Source organism: Macaca mulatta, chromosome 2 (genome assembly GCF_049350105.2).
Source record: "Macaca mulatta isolate MMU2019108-1 chromosome 2, T2T-MMU8v2.0, whole genome shotgun sequence".
NCBI lineage: Eukaryota > Metazoa > Chordata > Mammalia > Primates > Cercopithecidae > Macaca > Macaca mulatta.
In genome coordinates this window covers 86,051,873-86,069,709 of record NC_133407.1, presented here as the reverse complement: position 1 = coordinate 86,069,709, position 17,837 = coordinate 86,051,873, and the positions used below count along the sequence as shown (strand labels likewise).

At 35.7% G+C, this 17,837-nt stretch overlaps 1 protein-coding gene across 3 annotated transcripts in view; it reads right to left on the bottom strand.

Annotated features, from left to right (window-relative positions):
- NLGN1 (neuroligin 1) overlaps positions 1-17,837 on the bottom strand; it is a 909,290-nt gene that overhangs the window by 44,293 nt on the left and 847,160 nt on the right.

Sequence of the window (17,837 nt, the reverse complement as noted above, 5' to 3'; positions counted from 1 at the left end):
GGTGTCTGACTGAATAACTCCAACATACCATTTCTCATCTTTGCTTCAAATTCAGAAAAAGGACATAGAAAAAATAAAAAGTTTGAAATGACAATGAAAATCAAGGCAGGGAGTTAAGCTATGGCAAGAATCTTTTTTTTGTTTTTTTCTAGAGTCATTATAAAGTTTATCATGCTGGGTTTCATTTAATACCTTTAGATCATTTATGGCAGTGGTCACCAACCTTTTTGGCACTGGGGACCAGTTTTGTGGAAGTCAATTTTTCCATGGATGGGGGTGGGAATGGTTTCAGGGTGATTCAAGTGCATTGCATTTATTATGCACTTTATTTCTATTATTACTACACTGTAATACATAATAATTATATAATTCACCATAACATAGAATCAGTGCATCCCTCAACTTGTTTTCTTGCAACTAGGTGGTCTCATCTGGGGAAGACTGGAGACAGTGACAGATTATCAGGCATTAGATTCTCATAAGAAGCACACAACCTAGATCCTTTGCATGCACAGTTCACGATAGGGTTCAGGTTCCTATGAGACTCTAATGCTGTCACTGAATTGACAGGAGATGGAGCGCAGGCAGTAATGTGAGCCCTGGGGAGAAGTTGTAAATACAGATGAAGCTTCACGTGCTTGCCTGCAGCTAACCTCTTGCTATGCCACCTGATTTTTTTTTTTTTTTAATTTTTATTTATTTTTATTATTTTTTTTGAGACAGAGTCTCCCTCTGTCGCCCAGACTGGAGTGCAGTGTCGCAATCTTGGCTCACTGCAACCTCCGCCTCCCAGGTTCAAGCGATTCTCCTGTGCTGCCTGATTCTTAACAGGCCATAGACTGGCACGGTCCATGGCCTGGGGGATGGGGACCCCTGATTTATGGTGTACCAAGCAGTCTAATCAATTTACAACTGTTGACTCAGTCAATCCCGATGTACTCTAGTAGGCCAGTATTATCATCACCACATTAAAATCACACTGCTGGTAAGTAGCAGAGTCTTAATTCGAACCCAGATTCTCTGACTACAGAGTCCATGCTCAAAACCATTATGCTCCGTTGCTGTGAGAAAATAGGTTAAGAACTGCTTCATGAAGCAGAGAGACTGTGCTCTCTTGGCACACATCCACATTGATGAAGACATGTTGGGGCCGGCGCAGTGGCTCACGCCTGTAATCCCAGCACTTTGGGAGGCCGAGGTGGGCAGATCACGAGGTCAGGAGATCGAGACCATCCTGGCTAACACGGTGAAACCCCGTCTCTACTAAAAATACAAAAAATTAGCCCGGCATGGTGGTGGCTCCAGTAGTCCCAGCTACTCAGGAGGCTGAGGCAGGAGAATGGTGTGAACCCGGGAGGCGGAGCTTGCGGTGAGCCGAGATCGCGCCACTGCACTCCAGCCTGGGCGACAGAGCGAGATTCCATCTCAAAACAAAACAAAACAAAACAAAACAAAACAAAACCAAAAACCAAAAAATATATGTTGGGGGGTAGGGGTTTATCAATTCACTATCTGTGTGCCCAAAAGATTGTAATATCCTTGGGAATGAAGACTGTGTTGATTTTATTCTTTTATATATACGGAGTATTAGGAAGGTGCTCTTGTATTTATTTATTTATTTATTTATTTATTTATTTATTTTTAATTGGTGGATAAGTGCAGGTCTAAATGATGGCTAGAAAACCCCGCTTTAAGAATCCTGGTTCAGAAGTCCAAGGTCAACACACCTAACTGGGCATCCATATCTCTACTGTGGGAAAGCTATTATTAAAAATTTTAATGAAGTATATTTTTACTATAAAAGCAGTACACTTAATAAAATTTAAAACCTGGAAAAGAAAAGATATATAAAACAGTCAAAAATAAACTACCTGTTTCATATTAGAAAAAAATGACACTGGTTATGAATTAGAATTTTAAAACATCATAGAGAGTGATAATAAAATTTCCTAGCAGTTAAAATGAGTATAAAGGGACTTTATCTTCCTTGTTTTTCTAGGAAGGAAATAAATAAAAATGTAGGATTCAAAGCTATTTTAAACTCTTGAAACTAAGTTTCGTCATTGTTAGAAGGGGTTGGATGAGGATGGCACCTGTTATGTTAAGTAGTCATTAAGTAAATCACCAGAGGCCATCTCAATGGTAAAGTAGAAGACTTGGCACAAGGAACAGATTTTGGAAATTTGTAGAAATGTGGAAGCAGAAAAGAAACAGCAAAGGAATACGGTAGAGCCATGTATATCCCCTGGGTCGCAAAATTCCCCTGACAGGAAGCAGTCCACCTGGATTCTTGAGTTGGAATCAAACAAAGAATGAAAAGACCCACAAATTCTCTTACATATAACCTGTGCTTGAAACACTACTTTGCTTTCAAAATGAATGCAGGGGTGGTACATATTCTGAGTCCTTGAATATTCCAGAATAGAAGTTTTCTTATGTGTAATACCCATGGGTCATGATGTTTTCTCCCAAAACTCTATGGTTGCTGCTCTATCATACTCTGCAATACAGTGGCAGAGAGACTGGGTGTGTGATTTTTTTGTTACTTTCTAGATATTCTATTGTTGGTTTTGTTTTTTTTTAACGGACTTTTTTTCCTGTCTGGCCTGGGTAATGACAGCGTTCTTGGTAATTTAAAAATTTTTCAGAATTTATCTAAATGTAATTTTTTTTTAATCCTTGCTTATTATAAGGAGGACTCTTTCAATTTGGATATTTGAGCCAATTTTTCAACTCAAGAAAATTCTTCCATATTACATTTCATTATACTTATATTCCAATTTTTATATCTTTCTTTAGAAAATTCTAAAGTTAGATCTCCATATGGTTAATATCATATGTATTATGTTCTTTCTCTTCATTTCAACTTTGTTTTCTTTTTTTCTATATTACAAGTGAACTTTTTAAGTATGACCTGCATGCAATGAATCAGTTTTCTATTGTATTGATTCCACTCTTTATTAGCATCAATTTTTTTGAAGTTAAAATCTGTCATTACTGTTTAATTCTCTTGATATCCCTCCTTATTATACACACCCATTGTTAAATATTAACCTCATGTCTTTTTATTTAAATCTATTTTCTCTGATTTTTGCCTCTGTTTCAAAGTTAATGTAGTGTACATTCTATAAAGAGTGTCAATTTCTAAAAATTATATTCTGGGGTTCCTGTATTATTTTCAGAGTTCTGCTTTACTTTTACTAGGATAATCCATTTTTTTTGCTTGATAATATTTTTAAAAGGAAAAATATTATTTTATTTTTAATGTTTTCTTTTTCTTTATTTTCCTTGAGCAAGGTATCCGTCCCTGCAGTTTGTCAAAATATGAGTTTGACTTGTTCTTGGTCCTACTCAGTCAGCTTGTCAACTAGCCAAACCCTCTTCTTAGAACTAAGGCTGGATGTCTGATCAATGTACACTCTTGCTGACTCAGTTTTTAGCATTTACAATTATATCGACTACCCTTCTTTCTGCCATGCTAAAACACATAAAGAAATAATAACTATTGTTTTATCCAAGATTTAAAAAATTAATACAAAAGGAAACATTAAAAATGAATCAAGCAAAAAAGAGTAACAAAAGAAACTTATTGCATTACATGATGTAATAACTAAAATGCAATCAGGAATAGCTGAATCCAAATGTTTAACCCCTACTAACAGGACCTTCTCTTGCATAAATTCTAGATGAAAAGGGGCCAAGAGAAATACAGTACAAGCATGCTAGATGCATACATGTAACTTCTTAGAATTAGACAATATAGGCCAGGCTGGGTGGCTTATGTCTGTAATCCTAGCACTTTGGGAGGCCAAGGCAGGCCTATCATTTGAGGTCAGGAGTTTGAGACCAGCTTGGCCAACATGGTGAAGGTCCACCTCTACTAAAAACACAAAAGTTAGCTGGGTGTGGTGGTACATGGTTGTAATACCAACTACTTGGGATGCTGAGGGAGGAGAATCACTTGACCCTGGGAGGCGGAGGTTGCAGTGAGCCGAGATCTCCACTGCACTCCAGCCTGGGGGACAAGAGTAAAACGCCGTCAAAAAAAGAAAAAAAAAAAAAAAGGAAAAGAAAGAACGGACTAGACAATATATCATTCTGCATTTTAGCTGTAGGTAAGAAACGGATGCCTAATGAGCTCCCAGTTAGTCAATAATGAACGTCAAGACATTCCACCAACCCCATTGAGTAGGAAACATATAATCAGTATAGATGACCCTTTTATTTAAGTATAGAAAATGAAAGAAAGAGAGAGACAGAGAGTTGATATTATCTTATTATCTGTACAAATAAGAGTGAGTGCTTATCTTTAAAACTGATTTACTACAAGGATTGGAAAACAAATAGAGACATACTATTTTGCATCCTCTGTCTATGAAATTGGGTTCAAAGTCATAAGGATAAATTAAAGCCTTAACTGAAAATGGAAACTGTAAGAGGGAGAAAAAAAACATAAGAAGTACTTCATAGGCTGGGCGCAGTGTCTCACGCCTTTAATGCCAGCACTTTGGGAGGCCGAGGTGGGTGGATCATAAAGTCAAGAGATTGAGACCATCCTGGCTAACATGGTAAAACCCCGTTTCCACTAAAACTACAAAAATTAGCTGGGCATGGTGGCACGCACCTGTAGTCCCAACTACTCAGAAGGCTGAGGCAGGAGAATTGCTTGGACTCGAAGGTGGAGGTTGCAGTGAGCCGAGATCATGCCACTGCATTCCAGCCTGGCAACAGAGGGAGACTCTGTCTCAGAAAAAAGAAAAAAAAAAAAAAAAAAAAAGAAAACGAACTTCATAATAGAGAAGAAATGATTAAAAAATATATATATAAGAAAGAAAAAAACAGAAAGTAGGGATTGAAGAATTGTCTATTTAACCTTAAGAGTTTAGATACAGATTCCAGAGGAACACATTAGGGCAGCTGCAAAGGAGGCAATTAGCAAGGAAAAAAAGAAAGTACATGGATGACACTTACCTGAGTTTGAAGACAAAACAAAACAAAAACAAATGAGTATAGAGGTGAAAAGAACTGTCCTTATTCCAGTGGCCTAGTATATATAGATACCTACGGGAACAAAATATTTGATTCATGAGGATATTTAGCATATCCTACTGTCAACTATATAGGTAAAAATGTTGTCCACAAAGGAATTAAAAGTCTTACTAGCAACTGACTTCTTTGACACATGGAATATCTGGAGGCAACAGAAAAGGTGCTACAGAGTTTTCAGGGAAGGATATCAACTTACAACCTAAAAATTTTATTCTGGCCAGGCGCCGTGGCTCACAACTGTAATCCCAACATTTTGGGAGGCCGAGGTAGGCAGATCACTTGAGGTCAGGAATTCGAGACCAGCCTGGCCAACATGGTGAAACCCCATCTCTACTAAAAATACAAAAATTAGCCAGACATTGTGGTGGGTGCCTGTAATTCTAGCTACTTGGGAGGCTGAGATAGGAGAATCGCTTGAACTCATACGGCAGAGTTTGCAGTGAGCAGAGATTGTGTCACTGCACTCCAGCTGGGTGACAGAGTAAGACTCTGTCTCAAGACGAAAAAAAAGTATCCCAACCAAATGTTTATTTACATATAAAAACAATAGAATACTAACTTCAGATATGCTTGGCTCAGATAGTTATGTTCATTTTGCAAATATTACTTGAAGGTGAATTTCAGCTGACCCAGAATGATGAATAAAAAGCAAGAATTTTAACATAGGAAAATTATGTCATTAAAGGATTGGTGTGATATAAAATTGTTAAACATAATTAACAGTGTCAGTAATTGTAGTTTTGGATAGACAAATGAATAAAACAAAATGTAATATTGGAATAGAATCTGTATAAACTATGAATAAATATTAATGTAAGCTTTCAGGTCTAAACATGTAGATTGTATTGACAATAACTTTAAATTGGGATGGCAGGGAATAAAAATGAAGACAAAGAATTTGAAATTCCTTACACTAAATTAGAAAAGCAAAAAAGACTTTATTTAATTTTTGACTTTATCAATAAATTAATTATAAGATAATTATTTCTAATTTCTTTAAAGCAACTCACTAGAACACAAGTTCCATGTGTTGCGTATTTTGTTCACTGATGTATTTCAACTGCCTAGAATATTTTCTAGTACACAATAGGTGCTCAATAAATAGTAGATTAATGAACTGATGAACTTAACTTTAGGCTTAGAAGCAGAGTGTGTATAGATGGACTTACTTTTATAGATTTGAAAATTGTTATACTAACTGGGTAACTAAAAGTAAGCCCATAGAAACTATATAATAAAAACAAGGAAAATAAAGTTAACTACCAACAATGATAAATAATAAAATAACAAAAGTTAAAATAAGACTAAACACAGTACAGTTATAATAAATGTAACTGTTATAAATTTTAGTTTTAAATGGCGAAGAATTTGTGACTGGTTAAGAAACAAAATCCAAATACATATTGATTGAAAGTAACATATTAAAGACATGTAAAAATCAATGAATGGACAAAACTTCACAAGTAAACAGAGACTCAAAGCCAGCACTAAGAATAGCATTAAATCTAGAAAAAGTAAAATTCAAGAAAGACAATATAAAACAACTTAATTTTTTTAAAAAAGAGGGACTTTTTTGGATCAGAGTTACAATCTACAATGAAAATAGTTGTCACCAATCTTTACATGTCTCTGATGTTACATTAAAACACGTAACATAAGACTCTTAGAAATATAGTAACTTTAAATATTAATAAAAGGGAAACATCTGGAAAAACAATTACAGGAATTTCATCTAATGCTTTGAGCATTTAACAGACTAGGTAGGAAAATATATATATAGGCATAGAGAATTTGGATTTCATGATTTGAATTACATGTTTGGATCATAGGTTAAAGTAACATACTGGTATTGAACCACATGTATCCTATAGAGAACACAGTTCTTTCCAAGCACCGGAGGCATATTTATCAAAACTGATTGTACGGTAGGCCTCAAATCTTTATAGATCCCAAATAAGCATACTAGTAACATTCATTTGATCATGACTTATTGATATTTATTGAGGACCCACTCTGTGCCAGCACAATCTAAGTATTGAAGAAAGAGCAGTGAATAAGAGTCCAACTCCCTAACTACTTGGAATTTACATTTTAGGTGGAGGAAGACAGGAGTAAATAAATAAGCCAGCAAATATATTTTATATCAGATAGTAGACTATGCTATAGAGATAATAAGGAAGCATAAGGGGAATTGCAGTTGTGGAGTTTTAAAGAGTTAAATTCTATTTCTTGCCTTTTTTAGGTCACGTTCCTGAAACTTACTGGGAATTTGGTCTGTTCTTAGTTCTACTCTTTTAGAAGACACTAGTCTACTCATATTTAAGCCTTTTATGATTTTACATAATCTGTAACACAGAAAATATGTTAACAAATCCACAGTTTTAAAAGGAAAGTAGCAACTCTATGTCCTATTTGTAATCATAAAGAAGATAAATAGATAAAATAATATCAAGCCAGTTGAGAAGGGTGTTCTATTAAAACAGATCCTCTGTTTTCCTTTTTCTGTATCTTAGGAATTTGAACTTATGATGCATCTGCCAAGGGTATTATAGGGAAATCATTGGATGACATGTTCTAAAAATGGTTTGTTAAATCACTAAGCTAGAATCACATTATCTCACACAGATGTAGAGTAGAACTGGAGTGTGAACAAGTAACTGTATTAAGAATGATGTGCTTTCTGTTGTTCCTTTTTCCTCACACCAGGCTTGCTGAAATTAATTATTACTCCCTAGGACTGAGGTCTTAGCCAAGAGGAAAAGTTCAGGAGAAAAGAGATGGTAAGAGTGGGAGTTACATACTTGGTGTACATGAAGGAGTTCTTATTTAATCTCCTGTGTAATTGGGTTAAACATTATCAAGAGTAGATTTCTAAATAAATTTGGAAGAGACAACTACAAACTTCCGGACATATGAAATCTGATTTCTCAGCCCAAGTCAGCAGCAAAGTTAAGGGAATGCAGGTCAGATGCTCCACATGTTGGTTTGATGCTGTGGTAACACTAAAAAAACCTGACTGTCACTAGAATGGTGAGAGCAATGATCCTCTTATTTTACAGAGCCCAGAAGGATGAAATATATATAAAAAAAATGCAACAAAGGAAATATAAAAAAAAATTCAAACTAAAATATTGGAAAAAGAGGATTTTCTTATATATTTTAAAATTGAGGTTATAAACTATATAATTTTGTTTTATATTAATTTGGTGCTAAAAGCATAACTGAATGATTTAGTGTGGAATGACTAAATTTCATATGCTTTTGTTTCCGTAGGTAGCTAGTCAGACATGAACAGAGTAGGAGAGGGCTCCCCCGACTCCCACCAGGAATGTCAGGCAACCATCAGGTGATAGGCAGTTCTTACATTGTTTCTCTAAAATAATTGCTTGCAGTCAGCTCCAAGAAAAGGCAGTCTCCCAAAACAAAAAAATCTAAAACTAGTGCTCATCAACTTCATAGTAAGATCTTAGGAGTTTGGCAAGTGGGCTCAAGCACATGCATTAAGAGGTAAAATCATGGAGTTTAACTGGTACACGACCTTCTTGGAACATCTGGATGGTAAGGAAAGAATGCCTCAAGTGAGCATGCATACAACTCCAGTAAATACACTGCACATGCTTCCCTCCCAGTTGCTAGGAGGATGCTGTGAATGCAGACAGCCCAACCCAAGGGAAGAATCAGGGGAGAAGGGATGTAAGACTCCAAAAGCATGCCAACATGTAAAACCCCAAGTCAAAGGTCAAACAGTGCACTTGATCTCTCAAGTCACCTGCTTGGCCAAGTGTACCCTACTTCCAGGTGTACCCTACTTCCAAGTGTACCATATATCCTACTTCCAAGTGTACCCTACTTCCAAGTATATCCTACTTCCAAGTGTACCCTACTTCCAAGTATATCCTACTTCCAAGTGTACCCTACTTCTATGTATATCCTACTTTCAAGTGTACCCTACTTCCAAGTATACCCTACTTCCAAGTATATCCTACTTCCAAGGGTACCCTACTTCCAAGCATATCCTACTTCCAAGCATATCCTACTTCCTTTTGTTCCTCCTCCAAAACTTTTTAATAAACTTTCACTCCTACTCTAAAACTTGCCTCGGTTTCTTACTCTGCTTTATGCCCCTTAGTTGAATTCTTTTTCTGAGGAGGTAAGAATTGAGGTTGCTGCAGACTCAAATGGATTCACTGCCGAAACACCTCTATTCACATGGAACTTAAAGTAGGTTAATGAAAAGAGCTATAGAAAACTAAAGTTTAAATGCTCATTTAAAGAATAAAAGAAAAAGAAGCTGTATGTCAACATGTAATAGGCACAACAAAAAATAAGTTAGAAATTAGCATGTAATAAATTCCGCATTTTTATCACTACTAGAGAATTAAATGGCAACGGTGGTAATATTTTGTGGCAATACCTACATCTGTGGACTTAACAATACTGGTAAATTACATGTCACCTTCAGTGAACTAGTTCTGTTGAAGTTCCCACATCTTTAAGTCAATTCTTTGACCCAAAAAAGATGCTGTGGAGACAAAAGTGACTCCATCTTGGATGCTAATCCACCATGGTGACTTCTGATTAACCTCAGTCCCCAGAATGCCTCCTGATTACAACTTTATGGATGACTGTCCCTAATGTAAGACTATGCCAACCTTGATGTTATCACACAAATTATGTATTACACATATAGCATTCTTGTCTGTTCAACAGGTTTGCCTTTAACTGTTTATTTATTACTATTATTATTATTATTATTATTATTTTTATTTTGAGACAGAGTTCTGCTCTTCTTGCCCAGGCGGGAGTGCAACGGCATGATCTCAGCTCACTGCAACCTCCCCCTCCTGAGTTCAAGTGATTCTCCTGCCTCAGCCTCCCGAGCAGCTGGGATTACAGGCATGCGCCACCACTCCCAGCTAATTTTTTAGTATTTTTAATAGAGACGAGGTTTACTCCATGTTGGTCAGGCTGGTCTCGAACTCCCAACCTCAGGTCAAACTCCTCCCGCCTCAGCCTCCCAAAGTGCTGGGATACTGGTGTGAGTCACCGCATCCAGCGCCTTGAATTTTTTTACTGGAGCACATACACCCTTTCCTTAAAGTACATAAGCCCAGAATCTGGGAATAACAGTGCAAAGATCTTCCTGTCTTGCTGCCACCCAAGAGCACCTTTCTGTCTGTAAGTCCCCTCAATAAAACATCCTTTACTGAGAAACTGGATTTGTCTGCCTTGTTCTTTGGTTTTGAAGGAAATTAAAGCATTTTATCCCAAAATACATTTCTTTGTCATATTTTGAAATGGCTGCCACTTGGCCAGCCTGACAGAAGTGGTCTTGCAAAGCTGTCTTAAGTTGGGGAAATTTGCATTTGTAGAGAATTTCCATTAAGGCAGCCTTGTTCCTTTCTCCTTTGAGAGTCTGAACCATTTAAAATCTGAAAGGAAACATTTACCATCTATTCTCCCTGAGGGAAGCTTCATCTACATGACAAGGCCACTTTTTGCTAGCCAAAATCGTCTTTTCTCTCTCTCTTAATCTGTCTTGCCATTAAACATAATTTACCTGTTTCCGGCTTTTCTCTCTCTCTTAACCTGTCTTGACGTTAAACTTGATTTACCTGTTTCCGGCCATGTTCTGTGCCTGCGTTATTTACTGTGGCCTTAGGATGGCATATTCATTTCTGTAACTATTTGGGAAGTTGAGTCTTCATTCTGAAGGCTCCCATGTATACATGTTAAATAAATTTGTATGCATTTTCTCCTATTAATCAATCCACCTCATGTCAGTAATTTTTAGCAAACCCAGTTTCTTGGCTTCTTCGATATGTGGGGGCTGCTTTGCATATATAGTCCTTTCACAGAACAGATGACTATTTAAATGGTTAGCAATCACTATCCCAAAAGTTAAGGGATATGTAACTTCATAGAGGAGAAAACCTAGACTTAGAAAGGTAAAATAATTCCTCTAAACAACCACCCAGAAGAGGAACCTTGCAGAGTAGAGCCAATACGAAAAGGGAAGCAATTGTGAAAGCGTGTCAACACCAGCTAGGCTGGCTTGACTTGGGAGCAACATGCCAGGCTAAGATTCTGGGCTGGGAGAATGGCATGAGAGCCCTGGAAATTAGGGATCATGAGCCCAGAGACATTTAGATTTGGAAAAGGGCTGCTCTGCAGAGAATTAGGAATTACCAAATCCTATCCACATTGAAACCGCAAACTAAATAGGGCCTGAGAAGGACTCTATACTTCTATATTTGAGTCCTTGTGGATGAACTGTACTCTAGCTTAACAGTCAGACAAAATTGAAAACCTAGCTTAGTAGCATGCACCTGTAACAACAGCTGAGTGTTGGCCAATCCCAGTGACCATACTTCAACCACTCATAGACTGCTGAATGTTCAAACTGCGTTCAAATAAGCCCAACGGTGAGCTGTAACCAATCTCACTGTTTCTGTACCTCGCTTCCGATTGCTGTATGTCACTTTACCTTTTTTGTGTATAAATGTGTTCTGATCACCAGGCACCCCTGGAGTCTCAGTGAATTTGCTGTGATTCTGGGGCTGTCCGATTCTCAAATCATTCATTACTCACTTAACTTCTTAAATTTAATTCGGCTGAAGTTTTTCTCTTATTACTGCCCTTTCAAAAATTATAACTGAGCAAATTATGACGGTAAAAGAGATCTGACCTAACTGACTCCATCTTGCTTCTAACCTCCAAGCTGTCCTTGTTCATTCCTGGATGTAGGCAGAACCCACTTTGGGAGGAACTTAGTTTACAGCTTAACTTTGAAACAAGGACAGTAACAGCCCTTTCTCAAAAAAAATCCCTTCCTGCCTGGGGACTAGATTGACTTTGCAGGACTAACAAATTAGTCACAAGATTCAAAATTAAAAATTATTGTTTTGAACAAAACAAGAAAACAATTCCCTACACCATTAAAGCCATTTACAATATACAATATAGTATGTAATGAGAGGATCATATTTTATCTTATAAATGTACTATAATTCGTTAATTTATTTCTCTATTTTTTTTAAAAAAATATTTATCCATTTAGAAAGGAGGATCTTGCTATGTTCTGGGCACAAACGATCCTCTTGCCTTCCCCTCCACCCCCTCAGTAGCTAGAACTACAGGCTTGTGTCACCATGCCGGGCTAGTTCTCTATTTTTTTATATTAGACCAATGCTGATACTTCACTAAAACACATAATGCCAAGGTGAATAATTTTGTAGATAATTTTTTTTCTATTCTCATTTTTTAATTGTTGATAATGAAAACACTGAATGAAAATCTATTCATACTTTAAGATAGATAAATATTACAACTTTTTTTCTCAGAAAGTTTACACACCAGTAATAGTGAATGTTAGATATATACCATTGTACTACTCTTGCCACTGGGAATTATGCATTTTGTATTTGTCTTTAATAGATTCATTGGGGAAAATGACATCTCATTTTAATTTGTATATCTTTGATTTCTTAGTGAAATTACATGTTTTTCACAAATAAGTCTAAGAGTTCATGATTAAAATTTTCCTAGGAAAATATTCATCTCAATTCTCAGTCACCCTTTAAAGTTTCATGTTGTGCTTTTTCAATTTTGTAATTCCTCTCCCGGGTCGGGTCTCATAGGGCACCTGTCTCTGCATATAGTGGGTGCTCAATAAATCAGTGTGAGAGTCTAATTGCACTTCACCAAACTGCCATGTATGGACCTGTGAGACCTTCACTCGTAGGAGATTTCTCTTTAAAAATGCAGCTGAAGACAACAATGAAATGGGGGTAAAAAAATAGTTTTGGTTGAGAAGGAATGTAAGGATTTCTCTAAATGTTTAATTAATCATTTTGGGATGAGTATATTTCCTGTCAGATTAGCAGCACATAAGAACTGGAGGCTCAAGTATATTTTATTCACACAGAAGTGGATAGATTCCATACACCGTCAATACAAAGGAAGAGGCTTATGTAAAACAAGGCTAAGAAATTACAGTTACCTTCCCACCAAAAGAAATTATTTCAAAAGCAACATCACATAATCACAATTACAGTAAAATGGAATCTTGTTATATTCTCTTGCTTTATTCTGAATTAAAACTTCCTTAAATTCATTCACTGAAATTCCAATCATGTTTTAAGGAAGTTGAGCAAATCCTAGAAATACATATATCTGCTAGTTTTTTTCTTTTACTTTTTAGTATTCATTAGAAAGAAAATTTTGCCTAAGACAAAGATATGAAAGCAAATGATGTTCAAATTAAGTAAATGAAATTAAGTAAATTAAGCAAATTCAAATTAAGTAAATGAAAACAAATCTAACATTTCACTTTTATTAATTTGGGGAGGGCATAATTTGACGTTGGCATAAGCAGTAATATTCGTAAATAGACTTTATGGAGATGGGGAAAGAGAAGAGGATGAATGTGTATTATATAAGTGAGGTTTGATGTGTACCAGTCCTCATTTTTATATGAGGAAACTCAGATTGCACATTTTAGAAAATTTGCACAAGATCACACCACTAGTAAATGACAGATTCATAACCCAAATCTACTTCTGCCTGTCACCAAAGTTCACATTCTTTCTTTTTCACTTTTGGCATACTTGATCTTGTTATAAGTACTTCAGAAATAGTAGTGCATTTAGTTCTCTTAATAATTCTATATAACGAAAACTGTAATTACCATTGTTTTACAGTGAAGAAGTTAAAAGACTGAGAGGTGAAAAATTTGTCCAGGTTTACACAGCCAGGAAGTAGCAGAGCTGGAAATTAAACCCAGGCAATTTGAGATGTAAGTGTGTACATTGAAATACAACACGGTGGCATCTCTTGACGTGCTTTGGAAATAAATGGAATCCATACTGTCTTCAGTGGGAATATGATACTGTAGCCTAGTTTCTACAAGGTAATACTCTCCAGGAAGTAATCAATGTCTATATTATAATAAATATAATAGTCTACTTACATGATCAATATTTGTACTATTTCTTGGTTCCCACAGAAACCTAATAGAATAGAAACACCATTTTCTCTGTCCTGTCACTAGATTTGTATAAAAAGGCTTGTTTGTGGGCAGGGAATACTCTGAAGAAGAGTTGTGAAAAGGAAGGGAACATTTATTGCTGTAGTTTGAAATAAAACTTTTTTTCACCCAATTTAGATAAAGAGCAAATGGAATTTTATTTGCAGGAGCATATTAACATGGAATTAAAATGACAAGTATATAGTTACCTAGTGCTGAATAGCATCTATATCTAACCTATGTTCTAAAATACATTTTATGACCCTCTACCCTTGTATGCACAATACAGAAAATACATTGATGTCTCTAGTTCTGTTTCTGTAGCCCCTACCACTTAGTAGGTATTCTGCAAATACATGCCTTTGGGGATGAAGGAAAATGATTTATGCTAACAGAACTATAATTGAACACATAATTGAGCCAAATCTCTTTTATGTGAAGTTGCATGCCATTTGATTTGCAAAAGTTGTTCTATCTTACTCTACAGGAAGATCCACTGATGATGTATCATTTTAATTTCTTTCATGAGCAGTCACTGGAAAAAAAGTGGCAAATAACGAGGTTGTTTATTTGTTATAGCAGTGCTCCTCCAAAATCAAATGAACAAAAGGTAATCTTAATTTCATGAATCAATTATCTTAATACATAATTAACTGAAGGATTCTCTTTGGAAGAACCAATTGAGAAACAATTTCAATGTAAAAAAAAAAATGGAGAGAGAAAAACACTATAACCCTGAGCTAATAACAATATGTCTCAGTATCAGATATACAAATTTTTCTAAGAATATGTACAAATATATATTAAAAGTCATTTAAGCATATATAATATACAAATAATATCAGATTTGATTCTATTATTTACGCTCATACAGTGAGCCAAATTTAAAGGCAATTAGCCAAATTATATATTTAACACACTTCATATATTTGCATAAGTCAAATAGATATTAGATGATGCTAACATTAACTTCTTTCTTTCTTGTTTGTACTTGAAATATACATCTACTTGAATTAATTAAGTAATGCTATTTCATAAACATTTTTGAAAGATTGTTGGAAATCTACGTGACACATTTGCCACCAGACATTTATGAATCTTTAGGAAATTTTCTTTGACTCTTTTGGTCACAGTTTTCTCATCTGTAAAATAAAAGGTCTAAAGTAGATAAATTGAGGGCCTCTTTCTGTTATAAAAACTACATTTACCTAAAATTATAGCTTTCCTGATAAATTATGAAATAATTTGATGTAAAACCAAAATAGTTATATTATGTGACATGACTATTTGGGTACTAAAGAAAAATAAAAAGATATTAATAAATTGAAGAGAATTGTGTTTGAATCCTGCTGTAACTTTTACAACCTCTGTGGCCTTCTCTTTAACCTTTCTGAGTCTCAGATCCCTCATGTGTGAAATGGAAAAGGCAGTAAAATTTTAAATATTTTTTCCCCACTATGTAGCAAGGGTGAATATTCCCTTGGATTGCTTTCTTTTCAGTCTTATATTTCACAGGAATTTGGATTAACTTAATGAATTCATAGTATTTTAAGTTGACTTAGATGTTCAATTAGCTAATTGTACACGTAATAAACATGGCTTTGTGTTTTACACCTGAAGACTGTGTGAACGTGGCAGGTAAGTACAGTGATTTCTCCATTTATCAATTCATGCAAAGCTTATGCAATTAGTCCTCATTACTCTTAGAAACTCACCTATTATTATAAACCTTACTAGACCAGGCCTAAAATTATTTTTAATATTAGAATCACTAAAAGGCAACAATCTTATGCATTCTTGCTTTCAGTTTTTGTATACCAGTAATAAACAACCAGGTCTTTATATATGACTTCATTAAAACACAGGTACTCCTTTGTAGCTGGGGCAAATGGAAAAAGTCATCAACTCCAGAAATGAGTAATTCCCAGAACTGCCAATTTGGATAGAATGGTCATAATAAGGCAGCCCAAGGAACAGGGAGAGTATTCACAAAGGAACACCTCAGCAAGTCATTTTTAAAAAAAGTTTAGTGTTATTTTAAATTTTAGTGGATGGTATATAACACTTTTTAATTAAGTAAGAGACATATAGCACCTGGTTCTTATGTTGTAAAATACTTAAAAAGTAGAGGAAGTAACAATAAAATTCAGTGCATCACGAGTCTTTTAAAAGCTGAGCTTGACAAAAACTAGACTAAGAGCATCTTATATATAGTCTTTAATAGTTCCCCAACGTTTCAGCAATATGGAAAGGCATATCCAGACTAGAACTTAAAATCATGACTTCTGTGTTATGCTACTTGTACCAGAAAAATGCAATAATGCCACCAAGCAAACAAACAACCCCCAAAACAACTGGAAAAATCCCTCTCAACCTATGACCTGTTTAGCTCACTCTTTATACTGAGCTCGTCCAGTCTTTGGCACTGTGTAAGAAATGGATGGTGAAAGCAAACCTAGATAACCGGGGGTGGTGAGTAAGGGGGTGGGGGAGTAGATAATTGTCTACCTCTTGTTCCTAGTACTATTATATGACTTCAATTAGAGCCCATGTACTTTTTTGGCACTCATAATTATTTCATAGCTGTGCTCATAAAGAACTTCCATGCTTTCTTCATAGATGAGGCACTTCCAGCCATATGTTTCCTAATCATCTCTTTGAATACATTTTGATGATCTGAGGCATAATGGAGTCTTGGTGGCCATTAGTGAGTTTCAATTTTGGTTCATAAAGAGAACATCACCTTCAGTACAGAAGGGAAAACTATGGAAATCTGTGATCATGACCACACAACTCCTAATAAAATTAGATCTTTCTGCTATTTTACTAGATGTTATACGGGTATTTCTGCTCTAGAATTTTTTCCTTGACTTGTTTAATAAACCTTGCTACACTAGATTTTAATTGTAATGATGCAAAACCAAAACAAACCCCCCCAAGTACTCCAAATAGTAAAGGTGCTTCATGGTCTTAATTATAAATCATATTTTTCTTCCCCCTTAGCATTTCTCTGACTTGCAAGAATAATCTAATGTTACGGGAATAAAGCCATAGTACAAGACTTGTTATATCACTTTGGATATTCATATTACAGGTTGGCTGGACCAGATACTGGTTGTTGAATTTTCTTTTTTCTTTTTCTACCACACAAAGTAAATGCCCATTAAGCCCTTAGGGCAGAGATTCTTTACATGAGATCCCTGGAAGGGTTTAGTGGGATCTGAGAAACTTTAAGGTTTCAGGTATATTTTTGTCTGAAAAAAGTGGCCATATGTTTTATTGATATTTTAAACAACATTAAAAACTTTGGTATTGGGATTTCTTGAGAATATTATGCTATGACTAATACTTCAGGCCTCATAGGTAGCCCTTCCCAACCAAAGTACAGGATTACTGAGATACTTAAGATACTTGTATTTTTCCATTCTAGTGGTGGGAGGGAAGAGTAGGAGGGAAAGGAAAGAGTCTACATAAAGTCCAAGATAAAAACTTGGACTGTCTCTTGGAAGGTTTGAGTTTTCCTTTTGACTAAACCCCTAACAAGCTTCTAAATTTAGACCCATCAATTGACCTCTTTGACTTGTCTCTAAACTGAGTGTGTTGGACTACATCAGCATTACACAAAGCTTGTTTATTGAAATCCTGGGGATTCTGGAAAAGTGTTTCAGTGACCATCTCAAGATGAAAGCCTAGTGCAACAAAAGTTTGGTTAGCTTGATGCACCTCCTAGCAGGAAAGGTAGATGTGGTGATGGCAGGTG